Raw genomic sequence first — 22,091 nt, forward strand, 5'->3', positions numbered from 1 at the left:
TGATACTATTGCCAGTGTAGTATGGTTTGCAACATGGAGAAATGGACCAAGATACTGCAAAAAAACAAACATACAAACACCAATTTGTGCCATACTGCAGTTCTCCACACTGCTGGCAATTAAGTTGGGTCACTGTTGGTGCAGTCGCACCTGAGAAATAAGTGAAGCTTTACTACCGTGTAATGTGTATTTGATTTTGTTTTTTCGTTTGTCAACATTTGCCCCATTTTCCTTGCCTCGGTGGTGGGAGTTTCTTGTGGGAAGAACTAAAAGAGCGCACGTTCATAGTGCGGAAGGTTGCTTCCAGCAAATTGCACAAACTCTGTATTAAGTTTGGTTAATGAGATATGGTGGTGATAAAGACTTAGTTATTGTGCAATCATATCGTAGACCATGACCCATATGGCTTGAAATATGCAACAAGGTATTTACTTGCTTTTAATCTCGCACTACGTTGTCGGGTTACACATGTATCTTCTGCAATATTAGGCTGAATTGAATTCTGTATTATCATATTCCCTCATTTTTTATTCAGCTTTACTCTTGTTTAACATTTAGAAGTATATGCATAATATGATTAAATAGGAAAATTGTTTGACCCATCAACTTCTAGGGTAATAAATGCTTTTTTTTTTTTTTTTTGCTGCTGAAATTATCTTGTCCTTATTAAAGTTGCAAGTTACAATTTGCAATGGAGAAAGATTTAATGCATTTCTTATGCATGTGTGTCCATTTTAGAGCAAATATCAACAATTTCTTCAGGTGAATGGGAACTACAGATATAAAGACTTTGTGTGTGTGTGTGTGTGTGTTATTTCTGAAATGAGCTCTGTTTGAAATTAGTTGCCATTTTCAAGTGGTAGCAGGGTATTTGTAAAGCCTGACGATCAGGGTGCATAAGTATTCATTTTTATCTTGGCCCGTTGGTTGTTGGAAGTAAGAGAGAATGTGTTGGAATATTTACAATGAAAGTTAGTGCAATCACTTTGTGTTTGAAGGAGGAGGTGTATGTCTGATAATGATCAGACGGGAGTTGTGCCATTATTTGTATGATAAGGTCGTATGTTTGATTGTAATGGAAGTAAACATTCAGTGCGTAGCCATCTTTTAAAATTGAAAAAGACGTGCTTGCATTTGAAGATTGCCAACCAAGAGCGTGACATCGAACAACTCAGAGTGGGTTGATTTATAATAGTATCCCAGTGGTTACGGTAATTATGGCAGGCCTTGCCCCCTGACAACAAATGTTGCAAAGATTCAGTACATCATGTTCTCAGTGGTTCCTAAGAAATTATTTCACACCTAATGTAGAATGGCATACCTTTATTTTCAGTATGTAAAAAATTAATGTATCCATATTTTCCTGATGTTGCATACAGGTTGTCGAAGCAAGATATAAAAACAGAGGGGTGAATATTTGCTATGAAATACATTGCATTATGTCTGCTAAGAATAAGGGCATTAAGGAGGTGCCTTGAACACTCTTTCTTTAGTGCCAACTTAATGCCCTTATCATTCTCAGCCGACTATCTGTATGCCTTGTAAGGGCTTGTAGAGTACAGTGACCTCTGCAGACTGGTTTGGTGTCATGTGTTTGGGGCTGGTTCACCAAAGCCTGCTCTGTACTGATCAAATGCATAATCTTTGTAATGCAATTTCTAGGAAGTGGCATCCTTGATGTGAATTCGTGATTATGACTTCAAAATAATATGATATAATCATGCAGCGAAAATGTGTCAAAGTTCATAATATTATGCAAGTTGGTTGCAGTACTGCAGCATTTCTTTTTCCATTTTTTTTAAAAATCTGTCCTTGGGTTAAATTGTGTGGTTCACGGATAGAGGGATATTTGATTTTGTGGGTTTTGGGGGAGATCCCTTTCTTGTATCAGTTGTAGTCTCAATCTGATGCATTTGTGAGCAAGCAATAGAGAGATTTGGGATTACGATGAGGCTAATGGGAAAGGGTACACTCACTTCAAGTTGCAGATCATGTATTTTACCATTTCAGATGTGTGGATATGTCAAACATCCTCATCTCATTTTTAAAATCTTATTTTCTGAAACAAAAAAGTTCTTATATAATATTTCTTACCATATGCTTACCATGCTGCTTGATAACATGATACAAATGTGTCCAAATTGGTGCTGGAAGGAAAAGACACAAATGAAAAAAACAAGGTGCTTCTCCTCATTTTCCCACTATCAATTAAATGAAAAACATTTCATCATTAACTTGCACAAGCTTTTGTTTGAACGGTAAAATACATCAGCAGTCAGTAGACTCTTGCGGCATTTACCTTTGAAAAACTTTGTGGTTTCTCTCTGGCTGCTGGTACAGTACTTCATTGGTAGCATGTGGCTTGTGATTTTTCTATATGGATCAACTGGTTGGGTACAGCTCAGGGGAAGGTTCTTATTTGCTGATTAATCAGTGGTTATTGGTTTAAGAACAAATAAGTATTGATAACTTGAACATAGGTTCTGCTCAAATGACCAGCAGTCTGCACCATGCAGTTATACAGGCCTGCTGGCATAAAATATCGTTTTCAGATTTTTGTCAACAGTTTGCACGAGCAGGTTATATATTCCTCTTGCCCAGAGCATACCTTTCACAAGGTTAAACTCAGTGCTGAAATTTGAACTGAAATGCAAGATTGTTGTATGCACCTAGTACTCTTACAAGCAGATGGGCTTAAAGATGGTCAACAGCTACAAAGTCTATCCCTATAGAATTAATGTTCTCTATGACTCCTGCTATTGGTGGTTAGTTCAGCTGTTCTTGAATAACATAATGCAGAATCCTAGTCTAACTTTGCATACCTGTGTTTGACAAACACCTCTTCATGCATGAAGGCAGCAAAAAAAAATATTGTGTAGAGTAATGTGTGTGTCATTAAAGCACACACACATACACAAATCATTTTCAGATGATTTGCGTAGCAGAGAAGAAATAACCTTGAGAGGGAAGCAAGTACCTCGACGAAGGTCCATCAATACTGATTTTGTCTTTTTCTTTGAATACCAAGAAAGAAATATATGGGCTATATTGCAGTCAAAAGATTAATGAAACAGTTTTCAGTTTGTTCATACTATGAGATCATTGTTGTTTCCTATAACTTGTCACCATTTCTTGCAGCAAGCTGTTTATACAAGCTGTACAATTTCAAATGCCAGAATCTTAACCCATTTTTTGTTTGTCATCATTCAAATTGTGCATTCTTGGCCGTGACTTTAGCTGAAATATTTCACAAGTTTCTCAGGCCAGTGCGAAAGCATTGCCCTCTGTGTATTTATTACTTTTTACCTTAATATTTCTGATGGAAGTTTTTAGATGTTGTCCATAAAATGTATCAACTGGTACCCACAATTTTATGTTTGGAGAATTGTATGCATTATGTAAGAAGTATTTATGCAGCTTCAATACTTTACATTGAATTTTATGCTCCATGTATAATGTATTGTTTTGTTTTTAACCCTCGTATATTTTCAACAAACTGCCTTTTAAGCATAAAATTATGATTTATACTATTGTGGGCATTGATAACAAATAGCAGCAGTGTTTGGGTGAAAAGAATGTATTATACTCTATATAATTTGGTGCTTTATATCCTGCAAAATACATAGACACCAAAGCTGCTGCATGATCTGTTCAAACACTGAAGAGGCTACCCTGAGTGAATAAGACCGTGTTCAGACCATGGGCAGATTCGTATCATGATATTTCTTTCCTTTAAGTGCTGTTTGAGTTTGTATTCGGTTTCCAAAGGCACAAATGTAGACTTACAGCTTTATGTCATTAAGAACAGTCTTATAGTAGTATACTCTGTAATGGTCAATGCCTTCCACCATTTAAAGCAAGAAGTTGCCATTCCACTAGCTGACACATTCAAAACTGACTGCCAATTCTCACCCTGTCTCACAGACCACCATAGGGGGCCATGCTCCAAACTTTTATCACTTAAACTAAATATGATCACATTTTTTGGTTTGTTTAAATCTCCACATTTTGTAGTCGTGTGAAATCAGATTTTACAATAGTTGTTCGACACCCAGGCAATTTCAAATCAATGTTTTTAAGTCTTGCGGCACAGGGGGTATTTTGGTCTGAAAATTACATGACTTGTGGGCAGAGTAATACCAAAGTTCTCAGGCTCTTTCAAAAATGGCTGCAATGAGTTCTTGATTCTTTTGAACTCGAGGGTAAGTGAATGAAGTGGTCCCACACACCACTATCCATGTTGTTTGATGTACACGTGCATACCCCATCCCACGTACCACACTTTCATGATTTTGTCTCACTGAAGCTTGTGCACACATTTAGGAAGAAATTGAGTCAAATATTCACCTACTTGTCCGAATTTAGTAAAGTCTTTTTTGCTCAACTTGTTGTTCTGTCACCAAGAAATACATGTGTATACTGCATTTAACTTGCTTTGAGGGACCACACTGTAAAGACATTTCTGTTTCATACAAGTATGTCCAGATGCAGACTACGAAGGTGTTGGTTTACTTATTCTGGCAGGATGTGTGAAAAAAAGCAAATGAGAATGACTGGAATCAGCATCTACTCTCTTCTGATCTTGGATCTCCAAGCACCATTCAAAATGTGGTTGATTCCATTACGTAGGATATTATGCTGAACTGTGTTTACTCCTAGAAATGTATAGTGTGTGATTAAACTGTACGGCATTGCAATAGCAAAAATGTAGTCTTTAAATTCTGTTTTGTGTGTTTGAAACATTTTTTAATGATAAAGATAGAAAGCCTATCAGAGTCCAGTGTATAGCTGTTACGATCATACATGGTGAAAAGTCATTATCTACTACTGGGAGTTATTTTTCCAAGAGGAATTTACAGGACAGAAATGGCTAAGGTATATGATGCATACTCATACTGACTAAAATGCTGTTGCTAAAAGGAAAGGTATTGCGTTCTTGTGATGGTCTGATATAAACAAGAGATGGGAGAGAGAGAGGGAGATTCCCCATCTATTATTGAATTGTTAGCACACCCAACAGCACAAAGACACAAAAAAGTAATAATAATAATGATAATAATAATGATAATAATAATAATAATAATAATAATAATAATAATAATAATAATAATAATAATAATAATAATAAGTGACAATAATAACAATCATAATAATAATAATAATAATAATAATTATTATTATTATTATTATTATTATTATTATTATTATTATTATTATCATCATTATTGTCACTATTATTATCCTAGTCATCATAACCATAGTACTACTTCCACCAACTATTGTTATTTTAATACATATCATTATTAGCATCATAATCATTACTATTCGGCATGTATCACAGGGGTCTACTCACGTCATAGTTTGGATAAAAAATATCAAGTCATTGATAGACAGAGCTTCACCATATTGTAACATAAGGTAAATATTCTAAACTACCAAAAGTTTATCAAAACGTTGGCATGATCGACACTCCATGGGTGGAGTGTGTGTGTGAAACATAGACTCCAGAAATTCACTCTAACACAACATCCACAACTGACAGAGACCACAAATAATGTACTCTTCATTGTCCATTCTTTATTCTTATTTCATATTTCTTCAATAAATCAATTCAAACTGCATTTCATCACAAAGGACAGCCTCAAAGTTTCGCTATTCCTTGATCTCATGCTTTCCTCAAGATTGGCTTTTTTTTTCTGGTCTGGACATAATTTTGACCATATTTGGCAATCGCTGACAATACTGTTTTGATTTTTTTTTTTAGCGATGAAAAGGGATAACAGTCCTACATGCCTACCAACTTGCCCGAAGTTCATGACACATGAACACAGACATAATACAAAGGAGCAAAGGATAAATAAAATCTACCACTTCTTTGATTCAGCCATACTACAGTAATGATACAAAGTTGGTCCCTACGATATAATTCTCTGGTTAGTTTGGCTATTTTCGAAAAACCAACATTCAGCCAAATTTGTAGTACTACAAAATACATACAACCTCTATTGTGTAATTGCAGTAAATCTAACGTAAGTAAGTCTGACCACTACAGAATGTAATGGTCAGTGTCAGTGTCAACAACATTGCTACAGGCTTAATTGCACATGGCCGGCACCACATTTTCAAAAGTGGGGGGCCCACTTCAGACTTCTGGTGCCACTCCCAGGATTCATCAGCTAATAAGCAAAAGAAGAAGAAAAAAAGAAGATCTTAAAGGGAAGGTAAACCCAAAGAACAATGTGGATTGAGTGAAAGCAGCAACATTAGTAGAACACATCAGTGAAAGTTTGAGGAAAAATCGGACAAAATCGGACAATCGATGCAAAAGTTATGAATTTTTAAAGTTTTGGTGTTGGAACCGCTGGAGGTGGAGACTACTAGAGGATATGACGTATGAGTGGACAACAATACAAAGAAAATATAAAGGAAATTCAACAAAAATTCACTTTTCTAGAATTATGAAAGAGCAATGGACCCACCGCTTCCAGAAAGCAGGGGGAATAATTGCTACCCTTAACATATGTCAACATCAAGTTGATGGAATTTGTAATTTTCATGAAAAATGGATTTTTGCAGAATTTTCTTTATATTTTCTTGGTATTGTTGTCCACTCATACGTCACAACCTCTAGTAGTCTCCTCATCCAGCGGTTCCAACATCAAAACTTTAAAAATTCATAACTTTTGCATCGATTGTCCGATTTTCTTCAAACTTTCACTGATGTGTTCTACTAATGTTGTTGCTTTCACTCAATCCACATTGCTCTTGGGGTTTATCTTCCCTTTAAGAGCTAATTTTGTAGTTCTGTAAGGTGCCACTCTCGGGTTTCTTACGCTGACAAGCAAAAACGAAAAAAAAAAACCGAAAAAAAAAGTCTTTAGTGCAGAAATGAAATAAAGCCTTCATACTCTCACACTTCAAGGTATCTATCTATTTCTTTCTAGTGCTACTCACACACTTCCGGGGTAACCCTGTTGCACATACAGTGGAACCATGTTACAAAGAGGTCGGATATAACAAATCCCTTTTAAAACAAGGGAATTTTGCTCATCTCATCTCTCTATTATTCCTTTGAGTTTGTACCAAAATATAATGCTGATCCTGATATCCGTGAGATAATTGTCACAGAATTTAGGTCCTTTTCATAATAAGGTTCCATTGTATTGCATCCACTTACGAAGTAGCATAAACAAATTTCTGTAGTACTGTTCTCTCCTACTGGAAATGGGCAAAAATAATATACTGTAAAACGAGGAATTTTCGCGTGCATTTTAATTTTCGCGAATTTCGCGAGCGCCAAGATTCGCGAAATTAGAATGCATGCGAAAGTTCTTGTCTACACTATATGCATTGAATGCCAGTGGCAGTTCGCAAAAATTTCATGCCGCAAAAAAGGCCGTCGGCTCCAATTCCCGAAAAATTCATGTCGCGAATATATCATGTTTTACAGTATATACCGGTACAATATATACATACAATAATACAGTAGTTCATTGTAAATTAAGTATTGCCAAAGATATACAAGTCTTTTGTGAAAGACTACAATACCTTTGTAGACAAAGGGTAAGTCCACTCCATGATCAAGGTGGCTGATACATACTCTGTATAAACTATACTTATACATGTATGTGGGCAAGCCCACATATTGCTAAGATATTAGCAAGAGGTAACCCCTCCAGAGATTGACCCTGGCACCCCATCTTCGAATGGAAGAGTCCAACACTTTCTTTGGGGTTGTTATCTCCTCTGCGGGGTGAAAGCATTCAAGACTTGCTTTTCACCACAAGAAGTCTGCCATCTCTCTCTCTCCATCTAAGGTGAGTTCAAACATTGTATGGTATATTTGCTACAGTTACTTGGTAAAGATTTGAATAGTGAGCAACTAATATCATCAGAAGTAGACATTTTATCCTGAGTAGATGCTATTGAAGGTATACAAAAGAATGGATTCCAAGAGAGCACTCTACGCAGGTTACAAAAGTTGAGACATAAATGGCAAGCCTGAGAAATGCTACAAATTCGATAAATGCAGCCGAGTTGGCCATTACCAATATAGTTTCATTGTGAATAGCCAGTAGATTAATTGCTTTAAAAATGTACCATTTGGTCAGTTAAGCTTTACGTGTCTTGCGATTGTCTCATGAAAATAATGTCCTTGGTTATATTATATACTCTGTAAATTGACGAAGGAAACAGGATAATTATGTCAGTTATCAAATACGTTTCACAAATTATCCTATAACTCAGTAAAACTAAGACTACAGAGTATAGTGTTGTATATTGTCTTAAAAAATTGCAGTACTCATGTGAGGCGTACAGGAAGGTATATAATGTGGGCCTGTTCAATAATTATTCTAGAAAATATTGCGAGTTGTTATGTGTGTCTGTGCATGCAGTGATGGTATGCATGTGGCTAGTGTAATAATGTGGCTCAATGTGCATTGCAATGTCAGGGCATATAAGATTGTAGAATTAGACACTGCAATGAACAAAAGTCAGTGTACGCTTCATTCTAACAGACTCCATCAAGACAAAGAAACCTCAGTGGTCTCCAAAGAAAGATACGCAGTGGAAAAGATAACAGTCTGATGGGCTAGGGGTACTTTCACATGGGAAGACTAATACACCACATGATACAGCGTATACGGGAATATCCCTCGAGGGAATATGTTGAGACTGGTGTTGAATGTTATAATTGTGTGTAGTGTAGATACCGTGTGCCATAATTTGACAAGCCATGTTGAGGGATGAGTAATAGGTGACTGTTTCACACAATTCTAAGTTAGATACTCCTCTTTAAGTTTTGAAGTGTTACAGTATATGGTAATACAGGATTGTATTTTTGCTAATGAAATTGAGTGGTGTGCTGTAGGTGCCAGCAGAAATAAGTAGGGTTATTATTAGGTATACAAGTTTGATGGGGGAGACGGAACTAGAATTAGAGTGTGAACACTCCTCCCACTGCCGGAGTGAAAACCACCGGTATGCACACCAGCGAGCCAGTGGTTCTCGCTCCAGCCCTGTGGTCGGATGTTGATGTGATGTGGTCACTCCTCTCCTGCCCCTCGCCAAGGTTGAGATAACTCTGTACCTCGGCAGTGTAGATAGCTTGCTACTTTCTTCCCCCTGCCTAAACAAAGTCTTTGTTTTAAGTTTTGGACACCACTTGGGAAAGTGAGAGAGTTTATCTCCTCCTTTTGAGGAGCCATCTCGAAGAGTGCTGGGGAAAAGAGAGGAGGTGTTTTATTTTATTTTAGTTCAGGGAGACAAGTTAGAAAAGAACCAGTTAGTGCAGATTGGTAGTAGGAATTTACAACAAATGTCAGTGTTATTATAATATACGTAGCCTGAAAGAATCCAGTCATTTGAGTTATCGAATTGTTTTGAAGTGAGAAGGAATAAGTTTAAGGGCTATTTCCATATGGATTTTTATTTGTTTTGGAACAGAATGGCTTAGACAAAAGAACAAACATTTTTTTTAATTAGTTACATAATGAGTTGGCAGAATAAATTGATTGGAATAATGTTTGAAGTTAGATTAAGTGAGTTGTAATTTTATGACTAATTATGATTTGTTTATTTGTAGCACCAATGAGTTATAGGCATTGATATAGATGTAACATAGAACTGCATTCTTACCTATCGCACAGCTCTATGGGATGTAATCAGTAATAGAGATAGGAAAGGGATCAGTGAGAGATTGTGTTATAAGTCATATACCTAATGAGTAACCGCTTTACAGCTAAATCAAGAAGGGTGTATCAATTTAGTTGTTTACAGCTGGGAATAGGGTAGGCAGACAAATAAGAGAGTATATCACATATGTTATTTTGTTTCACACAGAGTGAGCAGTTATCATTCGTAATTACAGGCTGGTAGCACTAAGCAGATGTTGTGTAAACACGGTGTGCTGACATTGAGCCGTAATTGTTGTACATGATTTTGTTTATAAGTGGTTTTGTGTTTTATCATTTGAGTATTCACTTGGTCATTAACGGAATAAAAGATTCAAGACTTGCTTTTCACCACAAGAAGTCTGCCATCTCTCTCTCTCCATCTAAGGTCTACGAGTGCGAATGAGCGAGAGGTGGGCTACATGTATATAATATATAATAAAATCAAAGCAACAGAATGGTAGAAGTTTCAATCAAATCACAAAAATCTGAGAAATATGAACGAGAATGAGCAAAGGAAACAGATTCCATCCAAATGCATTTCCATTTTTCCCACTCATTTCCATTCACACAATAAATTTTTGAGTCAGTTTTCCTATTTGTTCAGTTTAGTAAGCAATACACAATTTTTCCCCACATTTATACAAGCAAACTTGTGATATCCAGTGCAAACATTCATACACACTACATGACATGATGCCATAACTTCATGAGTCTACCAATGACCTAACACAAATTTAAAATATCTATTTTGTCTTTAAGACATGAGATACACACTCACACAAAAAAAAATGTCCCTTGCATCAAATTCATTGCATATTTTAAGTAACAATGATGATTTTGAGCAATTATAGACTGTACATGGCAGAGCGGGTTGATAGAGAGAGTTGTGACACCGGAAGTTTGCGCTGATTGGTCAATCCCTCAAAATAGTTCCCCCTGGTCGTTGATATAGACAGGGCCTTAGAAAACCGCGTACCCTATGACGCAAACAATGCACTTATTGTTATTTTGCTCTGTGGCTTGTGCAAAGTAGAGTTACGCGCTCCACGCATGGGTTTTACGCGGAAAATAGTTTCCCCTAGTCGTCATAACAATAATAAAGACCCACAGCCCGGGATTTTGAATTAATTACAACAACAATTGTAAAGGAGTGGGACTACATGATATTTCCGTCCTTACATTTTGACGTTCGCCCATCAACATCATCCAGGAGCGCTAAAACAACTCTGAAAATATTTCATCCTTTCTGGTTGTTTGCATCCGTTTCCTCGACTTCGACAGCAAGTACTCCTTTCTCTACTTCATTAAGTTTACATGATTGCTGTAAAAACAGGACATATTTCTCGACAAGTCACACTCCCGTCGCAAGCAACAATGGTATCTCACGCTGCCGCTGGGTCAGTATGGTACTGCGCGCCTATGTGAAAACCCTGTAGAAATAATTCGTCGACATCGACGACCAGGGGCACCTATTTCACGTGACCTTTGCTATTTGACGTGAATTGCTAGTGCTCAAAGGTGATGACAATTTGATGTCATCCAATTTGCCTATATGTAGTTGCAACACATACTGCTTTCCTGTAAAAACATATGACATTTTAAAAACTCTGTTATTTTCTCCTTTCAAATTAAATTGCCATGAAACAGCTACCATTTGGTTAATTTTTTGCTATTATATAAAGGCAAGTTGAGCATGGTGTGGCATTGCACTTCATACATATGTGAACAATATTACTTTAACTTCCATATTAGCTTAAATTTTGCATTATTTTTCTTTTTGCACATTTGATGTTCAATGTATCACCAATGAACTGTAAAAATAACAATGGGTGGTAAAAAAGAAATAATAAAAAAACTCAACATTTGTTATCATTTCGTCAACCCATGCAAGTGCTGGATTATCTGCAACTAATAAACTACTGAAGGTATGGCACGGTGCAATTCACAAAAATGTCTGAACACAAAAATTTCAGCTTGTCTAGTATGTCAGTTATCTTTAGCATAAATATATACAAACAAGGCAAGCCATGAAGGCAGTGATTATTTCAAACTGCTGCTGCTACAAAAGGTACTGGCACACATTTCGCACCGAGGTTTCATCTCTGTACACTTTGACCCTGTACAGCGCAAAGTGAATGATAGTGAATACACCTTGCATACAATATAACATCGAGATCTAATTCAGCTCATCCATGTGTACACATGAAGGTGAAATACATGCATGCACATGATAACATGCATACACATGCAGTAACCTCACAAGTAGAGAGAGCCTTAACAATTACTCTGCACATAATTTGCTGGTTTTACATATACAGTAATCTAACAAGCAAAACAGAAGTACTGGAATCAAGTCTACCCAACTTTGCTTAAATACAGTACACTCTGCCAAAGTTGACATAGCTACTCCACATGGAACTAGATCAGAAAGTGTGTTGACTCACATGAACATCAGCTTACGCAGCAATCCAACAAATAAAGAGTCCATGTAAATGCATACATGTAAGTCAACTTATGCATAGACCATCATGTCCATGTGTGTCAATACATAAAATTTCATGTAAAAATTTACATGTAACACATGTAATCTAAATAGAGTCATTACTAACCATTATTGCTAATCTAGTTCAAAAGCAGTAGATAGTAGCAGTGTTACACAATTTTGTGACAAACAGATCACATATAAAATAATGCCTTCAAGACATATTCATTCAAAACCAGTGGTAAAGATGCTCTTTTTTGTTTGTTTTCATTATTTTTTTTTTCAGATTTAGAGCTAAATAGCCCCCTTCCCAGGTAGCTCAACGACTCCTAGCTGTCACATAAGCACACATACAAAAAAAAAAGTAAATACTGAATTATATAGTTGGGGCTGGGAGAATCATCTTGCTTAAAGAATACAGTTGAACCTCTCTTATTCGGCCTCCCTTTATCCGGATCTCTCTATTATACGGACGCAATCTCGCCATGATTTTTTTAAAATAATTACGGGAGGAAACGGGATTCCAAACTCCTTGAGATCTCCTACACAGACACAATGAATTACATATAATTGATACATCTCTTAATAAATATTTAGGTAAATCATCCCAAGAATTTATAAAAGAAAATGATTTCATTCTTGCAAACACGAACCTCTATTTTGGGGTCTGTTACTGAGTGTAACAATGAAAAGGTTGCAGTATACACATTACTACATGTGGTACTACAATGGGCTACATCAGTACATGTGTATGTATATGTACATGTATAAAGCATTGAGTCTCCCGTATCCGGCCAAATCCCTTATCCGGATGAGCCCCGGTCCCGACTTGTCCGGATACGAGAGGTTCAACTGTATCTGTAAATAAAGTTACTTACAAAGGCCTATACAGTCAAGCCTATCTATTAGAGCCAACCAAGGGAGAAGAAAGAGTGGCCTTTATAAACAGGCGGCTATTATAGACAGGGCTTTCATGGCTCTTATCTCTCAGGGTTTTGTTTTGTTTTATTTGTTTGTCTTTTTTTTGGGGGGGGGGGGGGCTGTACACGCCAGGTGCCCACTATGATCAGGTGGCCACTAAGGCATGCTTGACTCTAACACACCCATACATAACCGGAGAGAGCCCTCAGGGGTCACCAGCCTGACAATCTCCATTCTGATTCCTGTGAACAAAAAGACAGGTATAACAAACATTATATAACATACAGAGAAATAAACATCACATTCATAACAAGACAGGAATCATACAAACTTGTCAAAATTATCCACTTCTTGCTACACTTCCAACCCCACTCAAATGGCTAAATTGGCATTCACCAGTGGTAGCAGTATCACCTCTTTAACTTTCAGATTGACAAACCTTATTTTATCTTCTGGGTATCTAACCTTTGGAATAACTATTCTTATTTCATTTCATAAATGAACCATATTTTGATTTTGGATTTACAAAGCTACGGAATCACTAATGTTTTTTATGATTAATACATTTTGGGATTGATGAGCATGAAGGTATGTGGAATTTGTGTGCTTTAGAAATAATAAATCGGAATGTATTACAACACATATTCTACAGTGTGTGACACAAAAAGTGTAAAGCGTTCATGGCAAAAACCATCAGGTTTGAAAAGAAAACTGGATCAATGGACTTGTCAAACTTGTTGAGTGTTGCAACATAGCATTTGCTTAAATCCATGATGACTGGACAACTTTATGGTGAAGTTACAAAGCACTGTGCAGAAAAATTTGTTCTGCCTAACAGCCTGATATTTTGCCAATGTTTATATTCTAGTCATTGCAGAAACACAGGGATAAGTCCATACTCGTGAATATCAAAAAAGACTTGGTTTCATGTCACAATGAATGATACCATAGTCATACACCTAGACAACTGACACAGAAAATCCCATTTTCATGTGAAAGTATTGCAAGTATCAATAAAACAAAAACAAAAAAGAGAGGGGTTGACAACATTTTTATTTCCTTTTCAATAACTAACAATAAGAACACAATCCTTACTCAGAAGTTGGGGTCATCTAATAATTTGTGCTAGATCCTGTCCTCTGGCATATGTTTGGCCTTTTTTTCAATACCAGACGGACAACACCAACAATGGGCAGGATAAGGAGGAGGAGGAGGAGAGCCAGCCATTGCCAGACGTGAATTGCTAGTGCTCAGAGGTGATGACAATTTGATGTCATCCAATTTGCCTATATGTAGTTGCAACACATACTGCTTTCCAGTAAAAACATATGACATTTTAAAAACTCTATTATTTTCTCCGTTCAAATCAAATTGTCATGAAACAGCTACCATTTGGTTAATTTTTTGCTATTATATCAAAGGCAAGTTGAGCATGATGTGGCATATATATTGCACTTCATACATATGTGAACAATATTACTTTAACTTCCATACTAGCATAAAGTTTGCAGTATTTTTCTTTTTGCAAATTTGATGTACAATGTATCACCATTGAACTGTAAAAATGACAATGGGTAAAAAAAAATAATAAAAAAAACTCAACATTTGTTATCGTTTCGTCAACCCATGTAAGTGCTGGATTATCTGCAAATAATAAACTACTGAAGGTATGGCACAGTGCAATTCACAAAAATGTCTGCATGTACACAAAAATTTCAACTTGTCTAGTATGTCAGTTATCTTTAGCATAAATATATATACAAACAAGGTAAGCCATGAAGGCAGTGATTATTTCAAATTGCTGCTGGTACAAATGGTACTGGCACACATTTGGCACCGAGGTTTCATCTCTGTACACTTTGACCCTGTACAGCGCAAAGTGAATGATAGTGAATATACCTTGCGTACAATGTAACATCGAGATCTAATTCAGCTCATCCATGTGTACACATGAAGGTGAAATACATGCATGCACATGATAACATGCATACACATGCAGTAACCTCACAACAATTACTCTGCACATAATTTGCTGGTTTTACATATACAGTAATCTAGCAAGCAAAACAGAAGTACTGGAATCAAGTCTACCCAACTTTGCTTAAATACAGTACACTCTGCCAAAGTTGACATAGCTACTCCACATGGAACTAGATCAGAAAGTGTGTTGACTCACATGAACATCAGCTTACGCAGCAATCCAACAAATAAAGAGTCCATGTAAATGCATACATTAAGTCAACTTATGCATAGACCATCATGTCCATGTATGTCAATACATAAAATTTCATGTAAAAATTTACATGTAACACATGTAATCTAAATAGAGTCATTACTAACCATTATTGCTAATCTAGTTCAAAAGCAGTAGATAGTAGCAGTGTTACACAATTTTGTGACAAACAGATCACATATAAAATTATGCCTTTAAGACATATTCATTCAAAACCAGTGGTAAAGATGCTCTTTTTTGTTTGTTTTCATTATTTTTTTTTCAGATTTAGAGCTAAATAGCCCCCTTCCCAGGTAGCTCAACGACTCCTAGCTGTCACATAAGCACACATACAAAAAAAAAGTAAATACTGAATTATATAGTTGGGGTTGGGAGAATCATCTTGTTTAAAGAATACAGTTGAACCTCTCTTATCCGGCCTCCCTTTATCCGGATCTCTCTATTATACGGACGCAATCTCGCCGTGATTTTTTAAAAATAATTACGGGAGGAAAGGGGGATTCCAAACTCCTTGAGATCTCCTACACAAACACAATGAATTACATTGGTATTATAATTGATACATCTCTTAATAATTATTTAGGTAAATCATCCAAAGAATTTATAAAAGAAAATGATTTCATTCTTGCAAACACGAACCTCTATTTTGGGGTCTGTTACTGAGTGTAACAATGAAAAGGTTGCAGTATACACATTATTACATGTGGTACTAAAATGGGCTACATCAGTACATGTGTATGTATATGTACATGTATAAAGCATTGAGTCTCCCGTATCTGGCCAAATCCCTAATATCCGGATGAGCCCCGGTCCCGACTTGTCCGGATACGAGAGGTTCAACTGTACCACTAAATAAAGTTACTTACAAAGGCCTATACAGTCAAGCCTATCTATTAGAGCCAACCATGGGAGAAGAAAAAGTGGCCTTTATAAACAGGTGGCTATTATAGACAGGGCTTTCATGGCTCTTATCTCTCAGGGTTTTGTCTTGTTTTGTTTGTTTGTATTTTTTTTGGTGGGGGGGGGGGGGGGGGGGGGGGGGGGGGCTGTACATGCCGGGTGCCCACTATGATCAGGTGGCCACTAAGGCATGCTTGACTCAACACACCCGTATAACCGGAGAGAGCCCTCAGGGGTCACCAGCCTGACAATCTCCATTCTGATTCCTGTGAACAAAAAGACAGGTATAACAAACATTATATAACATACAGAGAAATAAACATCACATTCATAACAAGACAGGAATCATACAAACTTGTCAAAATTATCCACTTCTTGCTACACTTCCAACCCCACTCAAATGACTAAATTGGCATTCGCCAGTGGTAGCAGTATCACCTCTTTAACTTTCAGATTGACAAACCTTATTTTATCTTCTGGGTATCTAACCTTTGGAATAACTATTCTTATTTCATTTCATAATAACGAACCATATTTTGATTTTGGATTTACAAAGTTACGGAATCACTAATGTTTGTTATGATTAATACATTTTGGGACTAATGAGCATGAAGGTATGTGGAATTTGTGTGCTTTAGAAATAATAAATCGGAATGTATTACAACACATATTCTACAGTGTGTGACACAAAAAGTGTAAAGCGTTCATGGCAAAAACCATCAGGTTTGAAAAGAAAACTGGATCAATGGACTTGTCAAACTTGTTGAGTGTTGCAACATAGCATTTGCTTAAATCCATGATGACTGGACAACTTTATGGTGAAGTTACAAAGCACTGTGCAGAAAAATTTGTTCTGCCTAACAGCCTGATATTTTGCCAATGTTTATATTCTAGTCATTGCAGAAACACAGGGATAAGTCCATACTCGTGAATATCAAAAAAGACTTGGTTTCATGTCACAATGAATGATACCATAGTCATACACCTAGACAACTGACACAGAAAATCCCATTTTCATGTGAAAGTATTGCAAGTATCAATAAAACAAAAACAAAAAAGAGAGGGGTTGACAACATTTTTATTTCCTTTTCAATAACTAACAATAAGAACACAATCCTTACTCAGAAGTTGGGGTCATCTCATAATTTGTGCTAGATCCTGTCCTCTGGCATATGTTTGGCCTTTTTTTCAATACCAGACGGACAACACCAACAATGGGCAGGATAAGGAGGAGGAGGAGGAGAGCCAGCCATTTCAATTCGTGTTCTATCGAAAGTAAAACAAAAAAATGCAATGAAGTGTTAGTTTGTCAATAGTCTGCCAAAGTAATTGCACTTGATATTTGAGGCCAATTTCAAAATTCTGAATGTACATTCTACAAGTGTGAATAACATACATGTAGGTAAGATGATATAGAAATAATACACACAGGCTGATAGCAGATGAAGGGAGAGTATTTTGTGTGTGTGTATGACTTCAAAATGATTTTGCATGCCTGTACCAGCTTTATCAATCAATTCATTGCAAATTTCTGATTAGGGAATCCAGAGTTTCCACTCAAGCTCCATTATACAAAGCACATGGACTCTTGATATTGGATTAGAAATGAACTAGAAATGTCGCTATGGCAACTGGTATGCCTCTGCCATAATGCATACTTCTCCAAATAGGTCTATAGCACAATGTCTTGACAATGTGTGATGACAGTTTCAAATAACTGGCAAAATATTAAAAAATAAAGGTTTGTCACAAATGCATTGAATATTCACTTTCCTTGAACTAGGTTTATTTGGATGAATGGCTATACTGTCTAATAAGAGTGCAGGTATTTGGGGATTTGTACCCAACTTTTGACCCTTTTATAAGTTTAAAGAAGAAGTGAAAATTAGCACTTTCACTTGACCTTTGACCTTTTGGCCTTTGACCTTTTGACAAGAAACTTCCAAGAGAATCTGTATTGGGTAATACATGCATACACTAAGTTTCAAGAAAAAAATCCTGCAGGCATATTGCATAGATAAGAGGGAAATAATGACAATTTGATGAGTTGACCTCAACTTTTGACCCCCTGACCTTTGACCCATGACCCCTAAATTCCCTACATGATCACTGTCAGTCAGTACATGCATATATGCTAAGTTCCATGAAGATACCTTGAAATATTTATGCGATATGGAGAAAACAGTGAAATTTTAACATTTTCACTTGACCTTTGACCCTTGACCTTTGACCTCATAACCCGAAACTCTCTCTGGGGAATCTTTATTTGGTAGTTCATGTATACACCAAGTTTCAAGAAAATACCTCCAGGCATTGCAGAGACATAGGGGAAATAGTGAAATTTTGAGCATTTGACCTTGACCTTTTGACCTTTGACCTTGAGCACATGCACTCAAAAGTTGATAGGCACAACTTTGCCCACTCATACATATACATGCCAAGTTTCATTAGGATACCTCTAACGGGTTTTTAGATGCGCTGTCCACAAAATTGATTACGGACGGAAGGACGGACAGACGGAAGGACGGACGGACGGAAGGACGGACGGAAGGACGGACGGACGGACGGACAACCTGGAAACATAATTGCCTCCGGCGACACTTCGTGGCGAAGGCATAAAAAAGACATGGAAGGTGGTTTACACTCATGGGCAAAATGACAGGCAATAGACCCTGGATGAGAGAAAATAAGCTAAAATTAGGAATGGGTACTATGCAGAGATATTGGGCACTGCTAACATCTATCAAAGTGCCAGGTTCTACCAGCTTGTTATCATGAAATTTCACTCCAAGTTTACACTGAGTGAAGTTAAAACTATAAATAAAAACGGAAAACAATTAAGTTCTAGATGCTTTTATGTACAAACTAGCCAAAGATAACATTATGAATATTTTGTTTTGGTGTTGAGTAATTCTCAAGTATTCTTCAGAAAGGAGGCATAAATCACATTATCTTACAAAATAAGAGTCAATTTCATTTACTTGAATGAAAAAAAAAATGCAAAAATCATGCAGACTTGATCCTAAAGTTGCTACACATTTTTCAGACACCTAGTCTGAATGAGAGAGAGAGAAAAAAAAAAACCAACCTACTTGTCAGAACGGACAATGCCTTAAAAGCAGGGCTATCATGTGACTGTTTGAATTGGATTACTTTGCCTGTTTCTAGCATTGCTACCTGTCTTTGGAGTGTCTGGAGATTTAGGCTGGTTATTGGTGGAGTTGGAAGTGGTGTTTGGTACTGCTGTGGTGGGTGCTGAGGTGATGGCATGCAGGGCACACTCAGGAGGTGTCGTTTCTGTCTGATTGTTGGTGCAGACCTTGTCATGGGTCTTGGTGCAGCGCTTGATGACACTGTCACCATTTACTGAGGCATTATCACAATCCTTGCAACGCATGCACTCGCTGCAATTATTCACCTCTGGCATAAAATAATACCCCTCCTGGCAACTGAAACAGCTGATATGAGACATAAAAGACTATGATTGTATCTGTGCATAAAACATATTTCAAGAGCTTGGCTCAAGTAAAAATGAACAATTTTGTTTCATATCTAACATAATAACTGTGACATTTATAACAACAATCATATATGAACATGACTATCATCAGTATTATTAATGGTAGTACTATTGGTAGCAGTTGCCGTCATAATAGTGACAACACAAAAGATAGTAACATAACAAGAATCACAATGTTTTAACAAACATTAAAGAAATAAGTAATGAATACTACCACAACATATATTTCCAAATGAATCAACTTCTTGAAATATTGCTAAGAATATATAACAGGAAAATGTCTGAATGAGATATCATTGTCTCTACTCCGGCTGTTGACCCTTGACAGGTTTGTTCCAAATTCAAGGCAATATTTTTTCACTGCAATATCACGGCCTACTGTACTACATAAAACGAAACGCTGTATCTCTAGTTGCTGCAGAAACCATCCAAAAGATATGAATGGACATCTTGACAGACATTTAAATCAAATGTTACCACTAAGGAAGCATCACCTGTTCTGGTCTTTGTAGAAACCAGGACAGCACCACAGATAACCATTGCCATCTGTATATGATATGTTCCCAGGAGAACATACCACTTCACTTGGAGTGTAAACTCCTGTAGCTTGAGTCTATGAGGTAAAATAAGGACACGTGTATAGGTTATTTATTACCTTCATACGTTATAATGCCCACAAGGACAAAACTTTTGTAGGTGCTTGCTGTCTGTGTCTCTGTAACTAGAAATACAATACATGTAAGCAACCAGCGGGGAAAAAATATGTTGGCCGCCTGAACTGGAGACTAGTATACAAGCAAATACTATGCTTGTAATTGAACTGAGACTAAAGCTTTTAATGTCAGTTGCTCACTACAATTTCTGCACACAAAAACCTTGAAGTTGGTAATAAGTTCAAGTGAGACTTTAGTAATATGGATGCCTTCACCATTTTACACAACTATGCCATGTTTTTATTGCACAAATTCCCCATTCCAACAACTAATATGAACTAAAATACAATCACCACAATGCACCTGCTTTGGCTAGATGAAGATAATGCAAGATAAAGGTTTAGACAAACTTCATACCATGCTCAAATTGACTGCAAAGAAGGAGTTACTGGTAAGTCAGATACTAAAAATTCAATTCATCCTGAAGAGTTCACAACAATATAAAAAGTCAAAGTGGCATATTTTGACAAAATGATGCTGTTAACGAAGATCACCATATTAATAAAAGAATTAACATTATTATGAGCCAAGTGGTTATCCAATAAACCGCTCCCTTTTCATCCATCAGTGGCAAATCATTGTGACCTAGCAAATTGTGTTTTCCTTTAATCTTTTCTTTTCAAAGCATTTATCACTGAATATTTTGATGCAAGGGTTGTGCATTCTTTGAGAAAAAAAAATCCAGAAAGGAAATTATACTGTTTGCATGCCAGCCAAAGTGAGATTTGGTGACCCTATGACCTAGATTTCATTTACGTATGATGGTGACAAATAACATTATTTCATAAATATCAGTGAAGCTATCAATTTCTGTAAAATTATTACTATTTGGGTGGATTTTATGAAATTTTGACAGCTCTGATTGGTTGGTTTTACTCAATTCATTCAAGTCAACCAATTTATTTGTAACAGGAATTTGTGGGAGATATACAATAACATACAGCTAGTGAATGACTTTCCATCTCTCCCATACTGAATAAAACACAGTGAAATAGGCCATAATTCAAATCTCAAATTTGTCAACAGTTCTCCCAGTCACCTTTTCTATAAACTTTTTACTTCAACTTCCTTCCACAATTCTCTGAAAGATCATGCATGCCCAAAATGCAAGAATTTTTTCCCCCTTCAACAAAGAATGGACAGGTTGGTAATCTGCCTGTGTGAAGGCAATCAAGCAGCATACATACATGCATTCATTTTCCACAATCAACTTCATGTGCCATTGAACAATACAAAATATAGATTGAACATGAGATATGAATAGAACGTGCATAGGGTCAGGAAAGTACTGTAAAAGTGGAAATTTTCGCAGTGTTGAAATTTTCGCGCATTTCGCACAACCAGAAGCCAGCGCGAAAATAAAAGAACGCAAATATTTTTGCGTGCCATATGTTCCAGTAATTGATGTCTTGATTCCGTGGAATTAAAAACACGCGAAACTCTTCTTACCCGGCCATGCGCCAAAAATTAGTCGTGCGAAAATATCCACTTTTACAGTATTGACTTTACATTTAGGGCACCGGAATGGGTTCAACAAAAGTCAGAATCTGGTACAAACTCTGTCTAAATTACTACATGTTGTATGTACATGTACGTCTTTACACAAGTTTTGCAACAATGCATGCACATTACTACATTTGAAAAT

Source organism: Diadema antillarum, unplaced genomic scaffold, assembly GCF_040938485.1.
Source record: "Diadema antillarum isolate AM-2024a unplaced genomic scaffold, OU_Dant_1.0 scf00000153, whole genome shotgun sequence".
Classification (NCBI taxonomy): Eukaryota; Metazoa; Echinodermata; class Echinoidea; order Diadematoida; family Diadematidae; genus Diadema; species Diadema antillarum.